The sequence below is a fragment of the Diceros bicornis genome, chromosome 21 (assembly GCF_020826845.1).
Source record: "Diceros bicornis minor isolate mBicDic1 chromosome 21, mDicBic1.mat.cur, whole genome shotgun sequence".
Lineage (NCBI taxonomy): Eukaryota > Metazoa > Chordata > Mammalia > Perissodactyla > Rhinocerotidae > Diceros > Diceros bicornis.
Genome location: NC_080760.1, coordinates 6254575 through 6280624, shown reverse-complemented (window position 1 = coordinate 6280624; position 26050 = coordinate 6254575). Strand labels below are relative to the sequence as shown.

The following is a 26050-nucleotide window of genomic DNA, read 5'->3' as shown; positions in this document are numbered from 1 at the left end:
GTCAAACATCATTTGGTCATATGGGTGAGGGTTAATTTCTGGGCTCTCAATTCTGTTTCCATTGGTCAACATGTCTGTCTTTATGCCATGACAATGTTGTTTCGATATTGTAGATTTGTAGTAAGTTTTCAATCAGGAAAGAATGAGTCCTCCAACTTAGTACCTCCTTTCAAGATTGTTTTGGGTATCTGGACTTACTTGAGATTCCATAAGAATTTTTGGATGGGTTTTTTTCTATTTCAGCACAAAATGTCCTTGAGATTTTGATAAGGACTGCACTGCACTTGTTGATCTCTCTGGATAATGTTGACACCATCACAATAAGGAGTCTTCCAATCCATGGTGATGGGATGTCTTTCAGTTCTGGTAGTGCCGGGCGGTTGTTCAGGTTGACGAGTGCTCGAGGTAGTCATGCAGAAACCCACAATTCCACCATTTCCTTAGAACCCATCGACAGTCAACAGAAGGCAAAATGCATGTAAAATGCACGTGGGAAGTTTTCAAGGACTGGGTGTGCATGGAGCACACATTTCTTCCACTCCTCTCCATTAGCAAGAACCACGGACTGAACTAGCAGACCCTAACACAAGGGGCCAGCAGACTCAACCAGCAGACCCCAACAAATGGGGACTGTGGACTAACCAAGGGCTAAGACTGATGCTCTCTTAGAGCATCTTGTCAGTCTAGACTGACCCATTGACCCTGGACTGGAAAGCCAGTTAGATCGGGAGCTCAACACAAAGACAGTGGATCTCAGATCCGAGAAGAACTTACTCACGGCCCTCAGAAACAGCGAAAAAGATGGAGAACTCAAAGGTTTTGTGGGTACCAATGCCTGTGTTTCTCATCTCCGAAGCCATCAGATGAGTCCTTTGAATCCCACTGCTGCCACCAAACTGTTACAAAACAAAATTTGAGTAAATTTTAAACATCTTATTGGCTTTATTCAACAATTCATGAATCAGGCAGCATCCAGTCTAGCAGAGAGAAAGGAGCGCCAAGGAGGTGGACAACATGAAAGACTTTTATAGGCAGAAGGGAGCAGGAACAAGGAAGTTACACTAGACACAACAGCGGGTTGGTTACTGCAAGGTTACCTTCCTTTAGGGGATGGCAGGGCTCCATCAGGAAGATGACCTACCTGCTGCTCATCAGGCGATTCCCCACTGACTGGTTTAAGATTCCATTCCTGGGAGGGCCAAAAGTCTAATTAAGTCTCAGCTTGTTGACATGGGGCTTAGCCTAAGCGGCTCCATTTGGGCCTGGTGTCTTGTTTTAAACACATGACTTCTGCTGGTCCCTGCTTTCCCCAGTTACCCCCTGGCTGTCCCCTCACTGACCATTGTTGGTCACACACCCACTGCACCTGCCTCCAGTCCTTCCCCCTCAACACCGTAATCTCACACACAGCTCCTCCCGACAGTATTATGACGTCTCCCACGACACGTCCCCTATACCTTCCACACTGCCAGCAAGATGCTTCAGAAACACCACCACCATTTATGTCCAATGGGCTGAGAGGGCTGCCCGTGCACTGGGAATCAGGAGTCGCAGGGTCTGTCACTTGGCCTCCAATCACCTATTGTACCCCAGCTGAAGTGCTTACCCTGCGGAGAGACTCAGTTGTAGCCAACTCCATCGAACAACATCATCTTTGCCCCAGGCTTTCTTCAAAATGCTCCACCCACTTTCTGCCCCAACTGCTCCTTGAGGGGTCATTTTGGGGTAGCCTTCGAGGCCACCTTGGGGATTTTGTGCCCAGGCACAAACATCCCTCGGCCCACAAACACTTTAACCATACCCCCTGAAATCATATAGCACAGGTAACCAGTCAATGGACGCAAATTACTGGTTTTACCTCCAAGACCGCTAATGAATATTTGACACCAGGAGCATCCACTTTTGGGTTTCACTGTGGGCTGATATCACAAGGCTCTCACTCAGTGAGCGTCTCTCTTCCCCAGCCCTCTGAGCAGCTTGCTCCAGGCTGTATTCTGCAATGCATCACTGTCTCTCTTTCAACCTGCTTCCCTCAGGTCGCAGGAAACTTCCCCTGAGTTTCCTGCCCTGACTGGCTACCACCAACCCATATAGACACTGTCAGTCCTATAGCACTGGGTGTTCAGTTCTACTAGGACTGACTGACTGGACTGGGCACAGGTGCGGTGGCCCTACCCACACAAAATCAGGTAACTGAGGCAACCAAGAAGTATCGACAACCTTAACCCAACATGGACAACAACTCCGTAAGACCCTATCCTAGCCCTTGTACAACAGTCTCATGAGTCTCTTGCCTAAATGGTTTTAGAAAACGGCCTGGCTCTAGAGTGTCTATACCAGCTAAGGAAGGAGGGGTTTGTGCCTTTCCTGGAACCACTTGCTGAATGTACATCAATACACAAGTCCAAACCTACCACCACCAGATGGCCCAAGAGGTTAAAATATTGCATAATATTACCCACATCTTGAACAGATACCCAAGGCCCCTGAGATCACTGACCTACTTTCATGGCTGGTCTCTCCAAGTTGGGGACAATGGAAACGGACTGGATTTTAGACTGTTGCTTGTACAATTATAGGACTTGTTTCTATAGCCCTCATGGGATGTTTACTCTCTTGGCTACAAGATGCCCTACCCCTAATAACTCCATTAATTACCCTTATTAAATATCCCAACCAACTTAAAATTAACTAAATTAAAATTAATCAATACCCTGATTAATTTAAAAACTTTAAAATTTTTATCGAGGAAAATCTGCTTAACACAGAATACACCGTCGAGAGCATTTTAAAGTATACAGTTCAGTGGCTTTTAGTACAATGATTATGTCATGTGGCTATCCCCACTATCTAAATCCAGAACATTTTCAACACCCCCAAACAAACCCATACTCATTCGCACTATTTTCTCCTAACCCAAGCCCATGGAAACAACTCATCTGTTTTCTCCCCCTATGGATTTGCCTATTCTGGACAGTGCATTCAAATGGCATCATGCTATCTGTGGCCTTTGTGGATGGCTTCAGTGAGCACACGTTTCAAGGTTCATCCATGGCTGAGCATGTAGCAGTACCTTATTCCTTTCTATGGCTCTATAATATCCTATATTATGAATAGGCCACATTTGGTTTATGCAGTCATAACTGGATAGAAATTTGGGTTTGTTTCACCTTTGGACCATTGTGAATAATGTTGCTTTGAATGTCCATGGACAAGTTTTTCTTTGAACATATGTTTCCAATGCTCTTTTGGACATACCTACCATGTGACTCTCCAGGTTAATGGTAATTCTAGGTTTAAGATTTTAAAAAATGCCAAGCTGTTTTCTGCAGTGGCTGCATCATTTTACTTTCCCACCAGTAATGTTATGTGGGTTTCCCTTTCTCCACATCTTTATCAACACTTGTTATTTTCCACTATGTTGAGTATAGCCTTCATTTTGAGTGTGAAATAGTATCATACTATGCTTTGAATTTGCGTTTTCCTAATAATTTATGATACTGAACATCTACCTAGTGCTTATGGGCCATCTGTGTATCTCCTAGAGACATGTCTATTCCAGTTGGTTACCCATTTTCATTGGCTTCTTTGTTTCTTATAATTGAGTTCTAAGAGATCTTTATATAGTCTCAATATTAGAGCCTTCTCAGTTACATAACTTGCAAATAGAGGACACATCAGTACTCCACTTTTAACAATGGATAGAATATCCAGACAGAAAATCAGGAAACAGCAGACATGAAAACACTAATGGACCTATCAGACATACACAGAACATTTTACTGAACAGCAACAAAATGCACTCTCTTCTCAAGGGCACACGGACTATTTTCCAGAACAGATCAAGTGTTAGGTCACAAAACAAGTCTTAACAAAATTAAGAAGACTGAAACCATACCGAGTAACTTTTCCAAATACAATGGCATGAAACTAGAAGTCAGTAACAGAAGGAAAACTGGAATATTCATAATGCATGGAAATTCAACAACAAACTCTTAAACAGCCACTAGATCAAAGAAGAAATCAAAAGGGACATTAGAAAATAGCTCCAGACATACAAAAAGAAAAAATAAAAACACCAAAACTTACAGGATGCAGCAAAAGTAGTACTAAGAGCCAAGTTTGTAGTGATAATCTTGTACATTACAAGAGAAGAAAGATGTCAAAGAAACAACCTGACTTACAACGCACAGCATTAGACAAAGAAAAAATGAAAGCCAAAGTTAGCAGAAGGATGGAAGTCACGAAGAAGAGAGAGGGAAAAAATGAAAGAGAGTATGAAAGATCAATAAAAGTAAGAGTTGATTTTTTGAAAAAAAAATAAAATTGACAAACCCTTAGATAGAATATCGAGGAAAAAGAAGAGAGATGACTCAAATAAAGTAAATCAGAAATGAAAGAGGAGGCATTACAACTGATGCTTCAGAAAGAAAAAGATCAGAAGAGACTATTCTGAACTACTGTACATTCACAAATTGGGTAACCTAGACAAAATAGATAAATTCCTAGAAACAACCTATGAAGGCTAAATCAAGGAGAAACAGAAATCTTGAACAGACCAGTAACAAACAAGCAGACTGAATCAGTAATCAAACACCTCCCAACGAGAGGAGTGTAAAGTGAATGCCTGACTTCACCACAGACCCCTGAGCCAGCCTGCCCCAGCCCCAGGCTGACTCCCATGGACCTAGCTGGCTCCCTGCAGGCTTCTGCAAATCCAGGCCCCTGGCTCACCCTGGAGCATGCCAGCTCTGGCGGCCCCAAGCAGCATCCCTGACACCAGGCTCCCACCAGGCTCCTGGGAACCCAGGCCCCATCTCAGCCTAGGGGCTGCCATCTTCAGCAGCCCAAGGTGGTTCCTGTGACCTCAAGTGGTGTCCTTGGCACCAGGCTCCTGGTGGGCTCTGGTGAATCCAGACCCTGGCTCACCCAAGGTCCTGCCTACTCCAGGCAGCCACAGGCAGCACCCACAGCCAGAGGCAGCTTCCGCAACAGGGCACGCAGTGGGCTCCCACAAACCCAGGACCCCAGGTCACTGCAGCACTTACCGGCTCCAGCAACCCAGGTAGATTCCATGGCATCAGGCTCTCTCGGGGCTACTGGAAACTCAGGCCCATGGCTCACCACACCACCTGCCAGTTCCAGCAGCTGTAGACAGCTCTCATGGAACCAGGCTCCTGGCAGGCTCCCACAAAACCAGGCCCCCCGCTCACCCAGGTGCTTGCTGACTCAGGCAGCCCTAGGCAGCTCCCATGGCACCAGGCACCAGCAGGCTCCCATGAACCCAGGCTTCCATCTTGACCCAGCACCTGCTGGCTCCTGCAGCCTCAGGCAGCTCCTGTGGCCCCAGGCCCCCAGCAGGCTCCCAGGAATCCAGACTTCTGGCCTACCTCAGCACAAGCTGTCTCTCATGGCGCCAGGGTCCTGGCAGGCTCCCGTGAACCAAGGCTCTTAGCTCATCCCAGCACTGGCCAACTCCCATGGCCCTGGATGACTCCTGTGGCTGCAGGCTCTCAATCAGGACCTGCCAAACCAGGCGCCAGTGGAGCTACTCATGAACTCAGGGTCCCAGCTGTGCCCAGGGCCAGACACAATACCGTGGACCCAAGCTCTCCGCTCACCCCAGTACCAGGCTGCCCAAGGACTCCAGCAGCAAGCCTGCCCCTGGACACCACCAGATGGCCTACCCAGGACCCCTAGATGGGCTGACTGTGAAGGCTTTGGTTTGCTAAAGCCAGTCTGTAAAGAGTGGAAGAGATGCCTACTTCTTCAAATTTGCAGACACCAATGGAGGCCACAAGGATCATGAATACTCAAAGACCCATGACACCACCAAAGAAAAAGAATAAAACTCCAATGACCGACCAAGAAATGGAGATATAGGAACTATGTGACAAAGGCTTCAGAACAACCCTCTTTGAGAAATTCATAAAACTATAAGGAAACACAGATAGACTACTAAATGAAATAAGGAAACAGTGCATGAGCAAGTGAGAAGTTCAACACAGAAACAGAAATCTTTAAGGAAAAACAAACAGAAATTCTAGAGTTGAAGAACACAATGACTGAACTGAAAAATTCAATAGCAAGCTTCGAAATCAGATTCAACCACGTACAAGAAATAATTAGTGAACTAGAAGATGTGTCATTTGAAATCATCCAGTCAAAGAAGCAAAAAGTAAAAAAGGAATGGATGGGAACGGGGAAAGGCAGTGTGAATTACGGGATACCGTGAAAAGAAACAGATAAGCATTATTAAAGTACCAGAGGAGAAGACAGGGAGAAAGGAAAAGAAAGTTTACTTAAAAAAATAGCAGCTGGGCCGGCCCCAGGGCTTAGCGGTTAAATGCGTGTGCTCTGCTACCGGTGGCCCAGGTTCGGATCCCGGGTGCGCATCGACACACCGTTTGTCCGGCCATGCTGAGGCCGCGTCCCACATACAGCAACTAGAAGGATGTGCAATTATGACATGCAACTATCTACTGGGGCATTGGGGAAAAAAAGGAGGAGGATTGGCAATAGATGTTAGCTCAGAGCCAGTCTTCCTCAGCAAAAAAAGAGTAGGATTAGCCCGGATGTTAGCTCAGGGCTGATCTTCCTCACAAAAAAAAAAAAAAAAAAGATCTAAAACAAACAAAAAAAAATAGCAGCTGACATCTTCTCAAATCTGGAGAGAGATTTAGACATCCAAGGTCCTGAAGTCGATCTGTCACCCTAAAATTTCAAACTAAAACTTTCTTCTCCAAGACACATTATAACAAAACTATCTAAACTCAAAAAAAGGGTCAAACAACACGATCAAGTTCAACATGATGCAAATCAATGAATGTGACACACCGCATTAATAGAATGAAAGATAAAAATCATAAAATAATCTCAGTCGATGCAGAAAAAGCAGTTTGACAAAATTCAACACCCCTTCATGATAAAAACTCTCAATCAAGGGTTACAGAAGGAACATAATAAAAGGTTTACATGACAAACCCACAGCTAACATCATATTGAACAGTGAAAGGCTGAAAGCTTTCTTGCTAAGACAAAGAACAAGACAAGAGTGCCCAGTCTCAATACCACTCTTCAACATACTCCTACAAGTCTTAACCAGAGACATTTGGCCAGAGAAAGAAATATAATGCATCCAAATTGGAAAGGGAGAAACAAAGTGGTCTCTGTTTGCAGATGATATGATTTTATATAGAGAAATACCTAAGGACTCTCCCCCAAACTGTTAGGACTAATAAACAAATTCACTCAAGCTGCAGGAGACAAAATCAACATATAGAAATCTGTTGCCTTTCTGTACACTAACAATGAACTATTTAAAAAAGATATAAAGAAAAAAATCCTATTTACAATAGCGTCAAAAACAGTAAAATACTCATAAATAAATTTAACCAAGAAGGTGAAAGGTCTACACACTGATAACTATAAGACATTGATGAAAGAAACCAAAGGCACAAAGAAATGAAAAGATATCTTATGTTCGTGGATCAGAAGAATTAATACTGTTAAAATGTCCATGCTACCCAATGCCATCTCAAGATTCAATGCAATTCCTATTAAAATTCCCATGGCTTTTTTCACAGAAATAGGACAAACAATGCTAACATTCATATGGATCCACAAAAGACCTCAAATAACCAATGCAACGCTGAGAAAGAAAAAGCTGAAGGCATCACAATTGCATTTCAAACTTTATTACAAATCTATAGTAATAAAAACGGTATGATACAGGTATAAAAAGAGACACATAGACCAAGAGAACAGAATCAAGGGCCCAGAAATAAAACCACACACATACAGTTTGCTAACAATTGACGAGTCAGCTAAGAAGATTCCATGGGGAATGGATAGTTTCTACAATAAATGTTGTTGGGAAAACTGGATAACCACATGCAGACAAATGAAATTGGATCCCTATTTTACACCACTCTAAAAATGATACCAAATTGAATAAAAGACTTAAATGTAAGACAGCAAATATGAAACAACTAAAAGAAAATATAGAGAAAAAAACCCCATGAAACCGGTCTTGACAATGATTTTTTTGGATGTAACATCAAAAGTGCAAGCAACAAGTGCAAAACTTAACAAGTGGGATGACATCAATCTAAAAAGCTTCTGCACAGCAAAAGAAACAATCGGCAAACTAAAGGGGTTAATATCCACAATATATAAGAAACTCTTACAACTCAAAAGCAAAGAAACCAAGGAAACAATGCGAAAATGGTCAAAGACCTGAATAGATACTTTTCCAAAGAAGACATAAAACTGGTCAAGAGGTACATGAGAAGATGCTCGTAATCACTCATCATCAGGGAAACAAAATCAAAACTACAATGAGATATCACCTCACACCTGCTAGAATGGGTATTCTCAAAGAGACAACAGACAACAAGTGTTGGCGAGGCTGTGTAGAAAAGAGAACCCTGTGCACTTTTGGTATGAATGTAAATTGCTACAGTCACTATGGAAAAAATATGGAATTTTCTCAAAAAAATAAAAACAGAAATACTACATAAATGAGCAATTCCACTTCTGGTTGTATATCCAAAGGAATTGAAATCACTATTCTGAAGAGATATCTGCACCCCCATGTTCATTTCAGCATTATTCACAAACTGAGGACATAGAAACAATCCATGTGTCCATCAATGGATAAACAGATAAAGAAAATGTGAGATATATGTATATATACACGAAATATATAATGGAACATTATTTAGCCACGCGAGAGAATGAAATCCTGCATTTTGCGACAACATAGATGGACCTTGAGGCATTATGCTAAGTAATATAAGTTAGACAGAGAAAGATAAATACTATATGTTCTCACACATATGTGAAATCTAAAAAAGCCCAACTCAAAGGAATAGAGACTCGGGGCCGCCCGGTGGCACAGCGGTTAACTGCACGCGCTCTGCTGCGGCGGCCCGGGGTTTGCAGGTTCGGATTCCGGGCATGCACCGACGCGCCGCTTGTTAAGGCATGCTGTGGCGGCGTCCCATATAAAGTAGAGGAAGATGGGCACGGATGTTAGCCCAGGGCCAGTCTTCCTCAAGAAAAAAGGGGAGGATTGGCATCGGATGTTAGCTCAGGGCTAGTCCTCCTCACAAAAAAAAAAAAAAAAAGGAATAGAGACTAGAATGGTGTTTGCCAGGGCCTCGCGGGTGGGGAAAATGGGGAGATGTGAGTCAAAGTGTGCAAATTTCTAACTGTGAAATGAATAAGTTCTGGGGATCTAATGTATAGCATGATGACCATAATTAACAAGACTATATTATATACTCAAGAGTTGTTAAGAGAGTAGATCTTAAAAGTAATGACTAGACGGGGGCCAGCCCCGTCGCCTGGCGAGTAAGTGCATGTGCTCCGCTACTGGCAGCCCGGGTTCTGATCCCAGGCGCGCACGACGCACCGCTAGTCTGGCCATGCTGAGGCGGCGTCCCACATACAGCAACTAGAGGGATGTGCAACTATGATGTACAACTATCTACTGGGGCTTTGGGGAGAAAAGGGGAAAAAAAACCAAAAAGAAAAAAAGGGATGACTAGAAGAAAGAAGTTAATTATGGGAGGGAATGGAGGTGCTAACTCACCGTACTGTGGTAATCCTTTCACAAATCATCATCTTGAACACGAAAACTTACATATGTTATATGTCACTAATATTTCAAGAAATCTAAAAAAAAATCTCTCAACAAAGTACAACCCAGGACCAGATGACTGCACTGGTGAATTCTACCAAACATATAAAGAAGTATTAAAAACAAGCCTTCTTACGCTCTGTCAAATGTTGAAAAAGAGGGAACACTTCCAAACTCATTTTACGATGCCAGCATTACCCTGATACCAACACTAGACAAGGACACTAAAAGAAAATAAAATTACAGACCATTACACCCAATGAATATAGATGCAAAAATCCTCAACAAAGTACTAGCAAACTGAATGGAACCGCGTATTAAAAGAATTATACACTACGACCAAGTGAAATTTATTCCTGGTATACAACGGGAGTTCAACATACAAAAATTGATCAGTGTAATATGCCACATCAATAAAATGAAGGGGAAAAAAACATGACCATCTCAATGGATGCAGAAAAACCATTTGACATAATTCAACACCCTTTCATGATAAAACACTCAACAAACTAGAAAAGGAGAAAAGTGCCTCACCATAATAAAAGCCATATATGAAAAACACACAGCAAACATAATACTCAATGACGGAAGGCTGAAAGCTTTTCCTCTAAGATCAGGAACAAGGCAAGGATGCCCACTTTCACCATTTCTATTCAACACAGTACTGAAAGTTCAAGCCAGAACCATGAGGCAATAAAAATAAATAAATAAAAGGCTTCCAAATTGGAAAGAAAAAAGTAAAATGGTCTCTGTTGGAAGACGATATCATCTCATATGTAGAAAACACGAAAGACTCCACAAAAAAGCCGTTTGACCTAACACGAATTCAGGAAAGTAGCAGGATACAAAGTCAACACAAAAATCAGTTGCATTTCTATACACGAACCATGAGCTCTCTGAAAAGGAAATTACAAAAACAATTCATTTATAATAGTATCAGAAAGAATAACATGCTTAGGAATTAACTTAACCAAGGAGGTGAAAGGCTTGCACCATAGAAACTACAAAACATTTCAGAAAGAAATTAAAGAAGACATACATAAATGGACACATATCCCATGTTCATGGATTGGAAGGCTTACTATTGGTAAAGTGTCAATATTACCCAAAGCAATCTACAGATTCAATGTAATCCCTATCCAAATCCTAATGATGTATTTTGCAGAAATAGAAAAACCCATCCTAAAATTCACATGAAATCTCAAGGGACTCATAATAGCCAAAACAATCCTGAAAAAGAACAAAACTGGAGGACTCACACTTCCTGATTTCAAAACTTACTACAAAGCTACAGTAATCAACAGTATGGTATTGGCGTAAAGACAGACATAGAGACCAATGGCATAGAATAGGGAGCCGAGCAACAAAGCCTCACATATACGGTCAAGTGATTTTTCACAAGGGTGCCAAGACCACGCAACAGAGAAAGGTTTCTTTTCAACAAATGGTGCTGGGAAAACTGGATATCTGCATGCAAAAGATTGAAGCTGGACCCCATCCAACACCATATACAAAAATTAACTGAAAATGGATCAAGGACATAAATGTAAGACCTCAAACACGAAAACTCTTAGAAGAACACATAGGACAAAATCTTCACGACACCGGACTTGGCAATGATTTCTTGGATATGACACCAAAGGCACAGGTAACGAAAGAAAAACAATGGACAAATTGGACTCCATGAAAATTTTATAAGTTGGTACATCAAGAGGCACTGTCCACAGAGTAAAAAGGCAACCCAAGAGAGGGAGAAAATATTTGCAAATCATGTTTCTGACAAGAGACTGATATCCAGAATATACAGAGAAGTCCTAAAACTAAACAACTAAAAAACAAGCCAATTCAAATATGGGCAAAGGACTTGAAGAGACATTTCTCCAAAGAAGACTTACAAATGGCATATAAGCACATGAAAAGATGCTCAACACCACTAATTATTAGGGAAATGAAAATCAAAACCACAATGAGACACCACCTCACACCCACTAAGATGAGTGCTATGGAAAAGACAGAAAACAACAAGTGTTGGCCAGGGTGCGGCAAAATTGGAAACCTGGTACACTGTTGACAGGAACCTAAAATGGTGCAGCCGCTATGGAAAACAATATGGACGTTCCTCAAAAAATTGAACATAGAATTATCACGTGATCCAGCAATTCCACTTCTGGAGATACATCCAAAAGATCTGAAAGCACAGCCTTGAAGAGATATTTGTACATCCATGTTCATAGCAGTATTGTTCACAATAGAAAACGTGGAAGCAACCCAAGTGTCCACTGACGCATGAATGGATACACAAAATGTAGTATATCCACACAATGGAATATTATTCAGCCTTAAAAAGGAAGCAAATTCTGCAATATCCCACACATGGATTAACCTTGGGGACATTATGCTAACAGAAATAAGCCAGTCACAAAAAGACAAATACTGTATGATTCCACTTACACGAGGAACTGAGAGTAGTCAAAATCATAAGAGATGCAAAGTGGAATGGTGGCTGCCAAGGGCTGGGGGGAGGGGAGAAGGGAGAGTTATTGTTTAATAGGTATAGAGTTTTATAAGATTTATAAGAGTTATGGGGATGAATGGTGGTGATGACTGTACAATAGTGTAAATGTATTTAACGCCACTGAAGTGTACACTTAAAAATGGTTAAGATGGCACACTTTTTTGTTATGTATATTTTAACTCAATATACAAAAAGGGGAAAAAAAAAAAGAAATGAGCTATTGGGCCACAAAAAGACATAGTGGACCCTTAAATACATATTGATAAGTGAAAGAAGCCAACCTGAAAAGGATATATACTCTGTTCCATAGTTTTCATGTATTCCAATTACACGACATTCTAGAAAAGGCAAAAGTATGGAAACACTATAAAGATCAGTGTTGCCAGGAGTTGGGAGGCAAGGGACGAAAAGGTAGAGCACAGGGATTTTTAGGGCAATCCAACTCTTCTGTAGGATACTGTCGTGGTGGACACATGAGATTATGCATTTGTCAAAATCCAAGTACATGACAGCGAGACAGCGAACCTTAACGTAAACTACGGACTTGGTTACAAACACTGTAGCAGCATCAGCTCCTCACCTGTGAGCAATGAACCGCACTACCACAGGTGGTCATGCAAGATGTTAACAGTAGGGGAAACTGCGGGGGAGGAGGGAGAAATGCTCTGCACTATCTGCTGAATTTCTCTGTCCATCTAAAACTTTCCTAAAAAACAATCTATTAATTAAAAATTAATCAATGGAAAGTACGGAGTGGGTAGAAATAGGGATGAAACAAGAATATCTGAATATTGACAAATGTTGAAGCTGGGTAATAGGGACATGGGGGGCTATCACACTTTTCTGTTTAATTTGTGAATGTTCAAGGTTTTCCACAATAAAACATTTTTTTTTATTGATGTTTTAATGGTTTCTAACATTGTGAAATTTTAGGTTGTACATTTTTGTTTGTCCATCACCACATATATGACTCCCTTCACCCCTTGTGCCCGCCCCCCACCCCCACTGCCCAGGTAACCACAGTCCAGTTTTCTCTGTCCATGTGTTGGTTTATATTCCACATATGAGTGAGATCATACAGTGTTTGTCTTTCTCTTTCTGGCTTATTTCACTTAACGTAATACCTTCCAGGTCCATCCATGTTGTTGCAAATGGGACGGTTTTGTCTTTTTTTATGGCTGAGTAGTATTCCATTGTATATGTATACCACATTTTCTTAATCCAATCGACAGTCGAGGGACACTTAGGTTGCTTCCACTTCTTGGCTATGGTGAATAATGCTGCAATGAACATAGGGGTGCATAAGCCTCTTTGGATTGTTGATTTCAGGTGCATTGGATAGATTCCCAGTAGTGGGATGGCTGGGTCATAGGGCACCTCTATTTTTAATTCTTTGAGGAATCTCCATACCGTTTTCCATAGAGGCTGCACCAGTTTGCATTCCCGCCAGCTGTGTATGAGGGTTCCTGTTTCTCCACATCCTCTCCAACATTTGTTGTTTTTGTCTTGGTGATTATAGCCATTCTAACGGGTGTGAGGTGATATCTTAGTGTTGTTCTGATTTGCATTTCCCTGATGATTAGTGATGTTGAACATCTTTTCATGTGCCTGTTGGCCATCTGTATATCGTCTTTGGAGAAGTGTCTGTTCATTTCCTCTGCCCATTTTTTGATCGGGTTGTTTGTTTTTTTGGTGTTCAGTTGTGTGAGTTCTTTATATATTATGGAGATCAACCCCTTGTCAGATGTATGTTTTGCAAATATTCTCTCCCAGCTGGTGGGTTGTCTGTTCATCTTGATTCTGGTTTCGTTTGTCTTGTAGAAGCTCTTTAATCTGATCAAGTCCCACTTGTTTATTTTTTCTTTAGTTTCCCTAGTCTGGGTAGGCATGTCATCCAAAAAGATTCCTCTATGACCAATGTCAAATAGTGTGTTCCCTATATTTTCTTCTGCGAGTTTTATAGTTTCAGGTCTCACCTTCAGGTCTTTGATCCATTTTGAGTTAATTTTTGTGAATGGCAATAGCAGATGGTCCACTTTCATTCTTTTGCATGTGGCTGTCCAGTTTTCCCAACACCATTTATTGAAGAGACTTTCCTTTCTACATTGTATGTTCTTAGCTCCTTTGTCGAAAATTAGCTGTCCATATATGTGTGGTTTTATTTCTGTGCTTTCAATTCTGTTCCATTGATCTGTGTGTCTGTTTTTGTACCAGTACCATGCTGTTTTGATTACTATTGCTTTGTAGCATGTTTTGAAGTCAGGGATTGTGATGCCTCCTGCTCACAATAAAACATTTTTAAAGCTCCAGATTAAATCTAGATTATATATACAAGGAATCAAAGAATGTGAAGAAAGCAGATATTTTTGAAGCAAGTATTCAAGGGGTACACTGAGGGAACGTGCAATCACACTGGATAGAGAGTGAATGTCCTGGTTCCACCAGGAAGGTTTGGAGCTCAGTGAGCAAGGCAGGCGACAGCACAGTCAGGGAAGTGACTGATAATGAACACGGAAAATGTTCGCCCTCACTGGTCACAGAAATGCCAACGATGGGCCCTGACAGAACTGCCCCAGGATTTACAACGTCGAGACACCCAGAGTTAGAGCGGGCTCAGGGACAGAGCACCACGTCCTGTGAGAATGCCAATCAGCACCGGCTTTCTGGAGGGCAAACCCCCCGAACCCTGGAACCCGCAGGCCACTGGCCCGGCTGCTCTGTTGTACGGACTCTGTCCAAAAACAAAGTGATTGGGTAAAGATGATGGACTGAATAAACATATGTAGAGCCCCTTTGACATAAAATCCCTAAAAAATGACCCAAAGATTCCTTCATTGATGAACAAATTCATAATAGCCCTGGGAACCATCAAGAGAGCCGACATTTTGAGGAAGACATCAAAGAGAGACAACAGCTGGTGACCGGGGACGCCAGTGGGGGGCTCCGGGTGGGCCATGGAGACCCAGCCAGGGCGCCCTCTCTTCCTCCCCCTCTTCCCCCTGCCGCTCACCTAACACTTCCTGCATCGCTCCTCCACTCCCAGCCACTGCCCACCTCACGCTCCAGTAATACAGGAGCAGAGGCGCAGGGCGCCCTTTCCACCAGCACAGCTGTCCTCTTGCTCTCTGCGCCTCCCCAGGCAGCGGAGCCCAGCCCTGCACCTCCTCAGGGCCCAGCACGCTCCTCCCGGGCCCTCAGCCTCCTCCTCTCCATCTGGTCCTCCCTGCAGCACCTGCTAGATCATCTCCACCTTACAAACAAACTCTCCCTTGGACCCATGCTCCCTTTTGGCTACTGTCCACTTGCCCGACTCCCCTTCATGGCGAAACCTCTTAAGTAAAGTGCCTCATCCCTACTGCCCTCCCATGGCTCCCCTTCCCCCACTCCAGACCCAGCTTCATTCCCACCCTCTCAAGGAGACTGAGGTCACCAGTGATCCCACGTGGCCGAGTCCAGCCATCTTCTCTCCATTCTGATCGGAGCTGTATCCCACCCAGCTGAGCACCCCTCCTTTCTGCAATACCCTTTTCCCCTCGTGGCTCCTGCAACCTCATGCTCCACCATTTCAGTCCCCTTTCCTGGACCCTCTTCAGCTACACCTCTGCAAACACTGCCTGCTCCTAGGCTGGGCCAGGGGCCCTTCCACAGATGCAGTGTCTCCAGGAAACCTCATTCAATTCCACGTTTTTAAACATCTCTGACCTTATCCTCACTCTGCAGACACACCGATGCAACTTTAAGAGCTTAGGTGCTAGCTCCCCAGCATCGGCACCTAAGAAGTATCTCAGACTCGATTCCTCTCAAAATTTCACTGTCATATGAGTTCCAAAATAGCATCAAATATTTCCAAAACGGAGGAAAAATTTGCATACAATAAATAGTGGTGAACAAAGTAACCGATAAAACGTATACTTACATCCAATCGTGGTTGCTTGATGGGGAAAATAAGAACACAGAACTGAGATCAGACAGTCTCAAGCTGGGGAGTGGAAGGTGAGGAGCTGAGAGTGTAGAACACAGGAACTGATCAACTCTAAGCATTTCCAGAAAGAAAGGCAGAAACTGTTGTTCCTAAAAGCTGAAAGACACCCACTAGAAGAATAGAAAAACCATGAGAAAGCCTAACAAATTAAAAATTAAATTAAATGGTAGACTCAACTTCCAATTTATCAATAATCACAATTGTGAATGGATGAAATTGCTCTATAAAAAGACGAAGGCTCTCAAGTTGAGTTGAAATATAGTTATAAAATAAAGGGATATAATGTGGTTGAAAATGAGGAGATAAAGAAATAAGACTTTAAACAGACAAAAAGGGGTTTTCTGTGTTGATAACTGTCAGGAACACTTATGCACCTAACAATATGGTCTTGAAACATAAAGCAAAACTGGACAAACAAGAAGACACAGGCACCTCCAGAATCACAGGGAAACCTACCTTACCTCTCTTAGAAATCCACAGGTCATGGGGCGGCCCCATGGCTTAGCGGTTAAGTGCGCGCGCTCCGCTGCTGGCGGCCCAGGTTCGGATCCCGGGCGCGCACCGACGCACCGCTTCTCCGGCCATGCTGAGGCCATGTCCCACATGCAGCAACTAGAAGGATGTGCAGCTATGACATACAACTATCTACTGGGGCTTTGGGGGAAAAAGAAATAAATAAAATTAAAAAAAAAAAAGAAATCCACAGGTCAAGTGATACAGTAAGTTAGGAAACAGATCTGCTGATGAACACAAAAAAGCTAGATCTGGCCTCAGCCCGAGGGACAACAACGTAAGCAACTAGTGGAGAGGATGCATTCTCCTCAAACCACAATGAAACAATCACCACAATGGACTGTGTGCTAAGCCACAATGAAATCTCTAAATTGTCCACAAAGCAGAAATCTATAAGTGACCATATTACTGGACCTTCAAGCAATAAAAGTAAAAAATAATCACAAAATATTGGCTCCCCTCCCCCAACCTATCCACTTGAAAATCTGTCCACACTCTTCTAAATCTCTCAGGTTAAAGGGGGGATCCACGCAGACAGACAAACTCTTTAGAAATGAACAGCAAGGAGAGCAGCATGAGGCAAATCCATGGTGTGGGGACAAAGGGACAGACGAAGGGACACAGCCTCCACTGCAGGTATCAGGGAATATCACCTGTACACAAAGAAGCTCAGCAGTTCCCTCCAGGAGCCAGAACAACACCACAATAAAACCAAAGACAGAAGAACGAAGCGAGGATTCACGAGGCAGGAACAACAACGTAGACCTGAGCAATGGAGTCAAGGGCTGGCTGTCTGGAAAGACCTGTAACACTGAGAAACCTTCACAGTCTGACCAAGAGGAACAGACAAAGGCACCAAACTGTACCATCAGGTACGACAAATTACAGAAACAGCTTTAACGTGATAGGAGACCATAGCAGATAACTCTGACCAGGACATCAGCGGTCCTCAGCTGGAGCTGTCCTTACCCCAGGATGCATCTGGAAACACGCGGGATGGGTTTTGTTTCTTGCTTTGTCTTGTCTTAATGGTTGTTGCCCCGGGGGTCCAGGAGGTCCTGAACAACCTGTCACATAGAGCCATTTCCCACCTGAAGTGTTACTGACATCTGGAAAGACAAGCACTGATCCAGATTAAATGAACAATGTGGCTGAGCGGCCCAGTGGCGTAGGGGTTAAGTGCACGCACTCTGCTGTGGTGGCCTGGGGTTCGGATCCCGGGCGCGCACCGACGCACTGCTTATCAAGCCATGCTGTGGTGGCATCCCATATAAAGTGGAGGAACATGGGCATGGATGTTTGCCCAGGGCCAGTCTTCCTCAGCAAAAAGAGGAGGATTGACAGATGTTAGCAAAAAAACAAAGAAAGAAAGAAACAAACAAATGAATAAATAAATAAACAATGTGGTAGGGAAATGTTTTCCATGGATGTATAACAGGCAAAAGATGGTACCCTCAGTATGTAAGGAATATCGAGAAACCAATGTTTACAACTACTAAACTGTAAAAGAGCTGGAAAATCAGAAACATAGCCAATAAATACACCAAAAATATATCCAACCTATTTGTACAGGTGGAGAAATATGTATGTAAAGCACAGGAAACAGTCTAGGAGATGACACACCAAATTTTACCATGGACAAGGACAAAAGTTGGGAGATAGGTGAGAAATAGGAGTTTTTACACTTCATAGTTTATATATTTCTGTAGTTTTAATTTTTACAAAAGTGAACGTATTCTACTCAAACAGATATTTAAAATTTTAAAGAAATTATTAAAATATTCAAAATGACTTCAGTTCAAGGATATTCATTAAAACATGAATGGGAGGAGTGACGTCAGCGTCACGGCAGAGTGAGCTTTCCCATAAACTCTTCCCCCGATAAGATACAACAAAAGGAACAGTCACAGACCAACAACAGAATCCTAGACAATGAAAAGCAAGATCAGAAAGATCCACTGCTGCACATCTGAGAGAGGAACGTGCTAGGCCCCCCGAGGAAGTGAGGAGAGGTAAGGAGAACTCCTCTCCCTCCCCATCAGATCAGCGATCCCAGTCCACATGGCTGCCAGTGAGGGGGTAGGGGCGGCCCTCTGCGGGGAAACCATAGCCCTTCCGGCTCTCTCCACCAATGGGAAACTCCCACACAGAGCACTCAGAACTGCTACGGGGTACCATCAACATCTGAGCACCCCAGGAGAGCGGATACCGAGGGGCGAACGAGAAGCCCCCCACGCCACGGACCCAGCGGGCAAAAGAGAGAGCACCTCCCCCGCCCACAAGCCGGACCCTGCGGATCACAGCAAACAGCTAGGGCAGAGTGCAGGGGGCACAGATTACACAGCCCTTTACCCCCACACAGTGGCGGCGGGTGGAAATTGCAACCAGATATTTCCAGGATGAGGAAAAACAAAGCCAATACAGGAACCACAATGCAATGGTACATGAAATCACCAGACCAGAAGGAAAATGACAAGCACCCAGAAACCAACGCTGAAGACACAGAAATCCATAACCTAAACGACAGAGATTTCAAAATAGCTATCATTAAAAAACTCAATGAAATACAAGACAGCACAAACAATTCAATAAGATTAGGAGTTTCTTCACAAGAGAGATTGAAATAATAAAGAAAAACCAATCAGTGCTGATGGAGATGAAGAACACAATGGAGGAGATAAAGGAGAACCTGGAATCTTTAAAGAACAGAGCTGACAACATGGAGGAAAGAATTAGCATTATAGAGGATAGGAATACAGATATGCTCCAGATGGAAGAGGAGAGAGAACTAAGACTAAAAAGAAATGAAGAAAGTCTCCGAGGAATATCTGACTCTATTAGGAAATGTAACATAAAAATTATAGGCATTCCTGAGGGAGAAGAGAGGGAAAGAGGAAGAGAGCCTATTCAAGGAAATAATAGCTGAGAACTTCCCAAATCTGGGGAAGAAGCACGAAATACCAGTAAGCGAAGCCAACAGATTACCTAAATACGTCAACAGGCAAAGGCCCACTCCACGATATCTAGTGGTAAGGCTAGCCAGAGTCAATGACAAAGAAACAATATTAAGGGCAGCTAGACAAAAACAAAAGATAACGTACAAAGGAACTCCCATCAGGCTCTCAGCAGATTTCTCAACAGAAACTTTACAGGCTAGGAGAGACTGGAATGATATATTCAAAATACTGAAAAACAAATACTTTCAGCCAAGAATACTCTTATCCAGCAAAAATATCCTTCAAATATGATGGAGAAACAGTAACTTTCCCAGATAAACAAAAGCTAAGGGAGTTCATGGCCACGAGACCCCCCCACTACAAGAAATACTCAAGAAGGCCCTCAGGCCTGAAAAAAAAAAGAGAAAGGGAATACAAAGCTTGGAGCAAGGAGAAAAATAGGTAGACAAACTCAGAAAAATAGTAGATCTTTACCGGAATAGGTTAGCAACCACTTAAACACCAAAATCAAAGATCAAAGGAAGGAATTCACCAAAAATAAATTTAACCTTATCACTGTAAACACACACCCACAACACAAGATAGAATAAGGTATAACAAGAACGACTTAGAAGGCAAAGAGGAAAGTGATTGAATTGACTTAGTATAAGGAAATAGGAGGCTATCAGATAATGGACTATCTCATACACAAGATTTTTTATACAAACCTCAAGGTAACCACTAAACAAATAATCAACACAAAATCACATATGATAAACAATGAGAAAACTAGAAGAGTCATAAGACAGAAGAACCAAACTGAATTGGCAGTCCGAAACAAATGGGACAAGAAACAAAGGAAATGCAAAAGAACCAGAGAATAAGTGACAAAACAGCAACACTAAGCCCTCATATATCAATAATTACTCTAAATGTAAATAGACTGAACTCTCCAATCAAAAGATACAGAGTGGCAGGATGGTTTAAAAAGCAAGACCCAACAATATGCTGCCTCCAGGAAACACATCTCAGCTCTAAAGACAAGCACAGGCTCAGAGTGAAAGGATGGAAGACAATAATCCAAGCTAATGACAAACGAAAGCAGGTGTTGCCATACTCATATCAGAGAAAGTAGACTTCAAGATAAAACAGGTTAAGAGAGACAAAGAAGGGAAATATATAATGATAAAAGGGACACTCCACCAAGAAGACATATCACTTATAAATATATATGCACCCAACATAGGAGCACCAATGTACATAAAGCAACTATTAACAAACCCAAAAGGAGACACTAACAACAACACAATAATAGGAGGGGATCTTAATACCCCACTTACATCAATGGATAGATCATCCAGACAAAAAGTCAATAAAGAAATAGTAGACTTAAATGAAAAACTGGATGAGATGGACCTAGTAGACATATACAGAGCACTCCATCCAAAAACAGCTGACTACACATTCTACTCCAGCGCGCATGGAACATTCTCAAGGATAGACCATATGTTGGGAAACAAAGCAAGCCTCAATAAATTTAAGAAGATTGAAATCATAACAAGCATCTTTTCAGACAATAATGCTATGAAACTGGAAATCAACCATGAAAAAAAAACTGGGAAAGTGACAAAAATGTGGAGATTAAACAACATGCTACTGAACAACCAATGGATCATTGATGAAACTAAAGGAGAAATCAAAAAATATCTGGAAACAAAGGAAAATGAAAATATGCCATACCAAACCATATGGGATGCAGCAAAAGCGGTCCTGAGAGGGAAACTCATAGCGATACAAGCCCACCTTAACAAACAAGAAAAAGCCCAAATAAGCAACCTTAAATTGAACTAGAAAAAGAACAAAGCCCAAAGTCAGCAGAAGGAGAGAAATAATAAAAATCAGAGCAGAAATAAATGAAATTGAGACCAAAAAAACAGTAGAAAGGATTAATGAAACAAAGAGTTGGTTCTTTGAGAAGATAAACAAAATCGACAAACCCTTAGCCAGGCTTACTAAGAAAAAAAGAGAAAGGGCTCAAGTAAATAAAATTAGAAATGAAAGAGGAGAAATTACAATGGATACCACGGAAATACAGAGGATTATAAGAGAATACTATGAGAAATTATATGCCAACAAATTGGACAATCCAGAAGAAATGGATAAATTCTTAGACTCATACAACCTCCCAAAACTGAACCAAGAGGAAATGGAGAATCTGAATAGACCAATCACAAGTAAAGAGACTGAAATAGTAATCAAAAACCTCCCAAAAAATAAAAGTCCAGGACCAGATGGCTTCTCCGGTGAATTTTACCAAACATTCAAAGAAGATTTAATACCCATCCTTCTCAAACTACTCCAAAAAATAGAGGAAGATGGAACACTTCCTAAATCATTCTACGAGGCCAACATCACCCTGATACCAAAGCCAGACAAAGACAATACAAAGAAGGAAAATTACAGGCCAATATCGCTGATGAACATAGACGCAAAAATCCTCAACAAAATATTGGCAAACAGAATACAGCAATACATTGAAAAGATCATACACCATGATCAAGTAGGATTTATACCAGGGACGCAGGGATGGTTCAACAACCACAAATCAATCAACGTGATACATCACATCAACAAAACAAAGAATAAAAACCACATGGTCATCTCAATAGACGCAGAGAAGGCATTTGACAAGATAAAACATCCATTTATGATAAAAACTCGCAACAAAATGGGTGTAGAAGGAAAGTACCTCAACATAATAAAGTCTATTTATGACAAACCCACAGTCAACATCATACTCAATGGGGAAAGACTGAAAGCCGTTCCTCTGAGAACAGGACTGAGGCAGGGCTGCCCACTCTCACCACTCCTATTCAACATCGTACTGGAGGTTTTGGCCAGAGAAATTAGGCAAGAAAAAGGAATAAAAGGAATCCAAATAGGTTACAAAGAAGTGAAACTCTCACTACTTGCAGATGACATGATTTTATATATAGAAAACCCTAAAGAATCCATTGGAAAACTATTAGAAATAATCAACAACTACAGCAAAGTTGCAGGGTACAAAATCAATCTACAAAAATCTGTTGCATTTCTGTATGCTAATAATGAACTAACAGAAAGAGAATTCAAAAAGATGATACCATTTACAATTGCATCAAAAAGAATAAAATACCTAGGAATAAATCTTACCAACGAGGTGAAAGACCTATACAATGAGAACTACAAGACATTATTGAAAGAAATCGATAACGACATAAAGAAATGGAAAGATATCCCATGCACGTGGACTGGAAGAATAGACATAGTTAAAATGTCTATATTACCTAAAGCAATCCACAAATTCAATGCAATCCCAATCAGAATCCCAATGACATTCTTCACGGAAATAGAAAAAAGAATACTAAAATTCATATGGGGCAACAAAAGACGCGAATAGCTAAAGCAATCCTAAGAAAAAAGAACAAAGCTGGAGCCATCACAATCCCTGACTTCAAAATATACTACAAAGCAATAGTAATCAAAACAGCATGGTACTGGTACAAAAACAGACACACAGATCAATGGAACAGAATTGAAAGCACAGAAATAAAACCACACATATATGGACAGCTAATTTTCGACAAAGGAGCTAAGAACATACAATGTAGAAAGGAAAGTCTCTTCAATAAATGGTGTTGGGAAAACTGGACAGCCACATGCAAAAGAATGAAAGTGGACCATCTGCTATTGCCATTCACAAAAATTAACTCAAAATGGATCAAAGACCTGAAGGTGAGACCTGAAACTATAAAACTCGCAGAAGAAAATATAGGGAACACACTATTTGACATTGGTCATAGAGGAATCTTTTTGGATGACATGCCTACCCAGACTAGGGAAACTAAAGAAAAAATAAACAAGTGGGACTTGATCAGATTAAAGAGCTTCTACAAGACAAACGAAACCAGAATCAAGATGAACAGACAACCCACCAGCTGGGAGAGAATATTTGCAAAACATACATCTGACAAGGGGTTGATCTCCATAATATATAAAGAACTCACACAACTGAACACCAAAAAAACAAACAACCCGATCAAAAAATGGGCAGAGGAAATGAACAGACACTTCTCCAAAGACGATATACAGATGGCCAACAGGCACATGAAAAGATGTTCAACATCACTAATCATCAGGGAAATGCAAATCAGAACAACACTAAGATATCACCTCACACCCGTTAGAATGGCTATAATCACCAAGACAAAAACAACAAATGTTGGAGAGGATGTGGAGAAACAGGAACCCTCATACACAGCTGGCGGGAATGCAAACTGGTGCAGCCTCTATGGAAAACGGTATGGAGATTCCTCAAAGAATTAAAAATAGAGGTGCCCTATGACCCAGCCATCCCACTACTGGGAATCTATCCAACGAACCTGAAATCAACAATCCAAAGAGGCTTATGCACCCCTATGTTCACTGCAGCATTATTCACCATAGCCAAGAAGTGGAAGCAACCTAAGTGTCCCTCGACTGTCGATTGGATTAAGAAAATGTGGTATATATATACAACGGAATACTACTCAGCCATAAAAAAAGACAAAACCGTCCCATTTGCAACAACATGGATGGACCTGGAAGGTATTATGTTAAGTGAAATAAGCCAGAAAGAGAAAGACAAACACTGTATGATCTCACTCATATGTGGAATATAAACCAACACATGGTTTATTGTGTTACCAGGGGCAATGGGGGTGGGGGGTGGGCACAAGGGGTGAAGGGAGACATATATATGGTGATGGACAAACAAAAATGTACAACCCCAAACTTCACAATGTTATAAACTATTAAAACATCAATAAAATAAATTAATTAATTAAAAACATGAATGGAAAGAACCTCCCCATCACTTTAAGAGTCTCCTATAACTTTTCTAATAGTTTATTATGTCGATATTATTTCACATTTAGATCCTAACTCACTGGAATTTACATTTGCGTGAGAGATGCAACAGAAGCTGACTTCCTCCTGTTCAAGTGGAAAACCAACCATCCAGGCACCATTCATTGGGTAGGTCTGGCTTTCACAGCTGACCTGCAATGCCTCCTTCCTCACCTGCTAAACCCCGACAGCTACCGCTGCCTCTCGAGTGCCCTAGAGCGAGCCGGGTGAGCTCTGCAACCTGGGCTCCCTGTCTGCGAGGGGCGGCTACCAGCAGAGCCTTCTCCCAAGACAGCAGCAGGCATGCTGCACACACAAGTGCTCAGGGGCCGTCTGCTGCGGAGCAGGAAACCCCTCATGATGAGCAGGCAGTGGGGGAGCCCCGAGCCCTGGGACTGACCTTGGCTGGGGGCAGCAGGCTGCTAAGGCAGGGAGCCCCCTCCCTTCAGCTCGTCCAGCTCCTCCTGCAGCATGTGCACCTGGCTGTCGGCGGCTGCCCCTCTTCAGCTCGCTGTCCTTCTCCACCTGCTCCTGCAGGTGGCACCCGTGCTCCTGTTCCCCCGGGAGCAGAAGCAGTAGGAGTGCAGCGAGTCGAGGAGATCTTGGGCCCCCAGTGCTGACAGGATGAGCCCGCTGAGGGACGTGGGGCCGGTGTCGCTGTGCTCGCCCTGCACAGCTTCTGCAGCTGGCTTCGGGGTGACGTCTGTTGGAGTGGAGGGGCTCTGGGAGGGTTTCTGAGGCATCATTGTGAATGATGAACTTGGGGGCTCTGGGCCAAGCCCTCGTCAGGCCTCAGGCTGGTCCCACTGCAGCTGGGCTCCACATCTCTCTTCAGCCTCCTTCGCTTGACAAGCTCTGGGGGACAGATGGCCTCTCTCGAGTGTACACTGAGGAGAAACTGTAAGAAGGAAACCAGCCAATAAATCTGCACGCCCCAGATCCTGGGGGTAAAGTCACCCACGGAAATGCCACTCTTACCCAGCAGCCCCTCGCTGGGAAGAGGGTGTTTCATCGCCAGCATCTACAGCAGACGTGTTTGCATCTCCCTGGCTGCCTGATGCTGTGGAGGCCACACTGTCTCCTGGGGTTCCTTCCAGAGACTCTGCGCCCAATCCTGACTGGCGGCTTCCTGGGCAGCCCTGGCTGCGGGTTCACCCTGCAGAGGGGCTCGCTTCAACTTGCGGGACCCCGGCTAGGCCCTCAGGTTTTCCCTCGAGGACAACGATGAACCTGCAGCTCTTTTCCCATCTGCCTCACTCGCATGTTCCCTCAGGTCCCCGGCGGCCTTCCTGGTGTCCTTCCTCTTGGGGCGGCCAGGGCCTTCAGCCCCCTCTTCTCAGTCAGGTGGAAGATGGAGGGCACGGCCGCGGGTTTGAGCACGTAGTACTGATCCTCCAGCCTTTCCGAGAGCTTTTTTTTGGTGAAATGTTCACTACAGATGAAAGAATGCTTAGTGGGGTCCAGTCATCCCTGTGAACAGCTTTTAACCACTGGACCACACATTTTGAGCTCTTTATGCAAAGCCTGCAAGG

The 26050-nt window shown here is 42.8% G+C and overlaps 1 protein-coding gene across 4 annotated transcripts in view; it reads right to left on the bottom strand.

The window, feature by feature from the left end:
• LOC131419427 (ral guanine nucleotide dissociation stimulator-like) overlaps nt 1-25357 on the bottom strand; it is a 55429-nt gene extending 30072 nt beyond the window's left edge. For 3 of the 4 annotated variants that reach the window (XR_009223214.1, XR_009223215.1, XM_058564487.1), the window contains exons 1-3: nt 24919-25357; nt 1142-1189; nt 775-896 (exon numbers count right to left, since the gene is read on the bottom strand). The gene's annotated coding sequence lies outside the window, so the exon portion shown is untranslated. The remainder of the gene's footprint in view (nt 1-774; nt 897-1141; nt 1190-24918) is intronic. The other variant, XM_058564485.1, reaches the window with a different exon arrangement.
• Nucleotides 25358-26050: the final 693 nt, after the last annotated feature.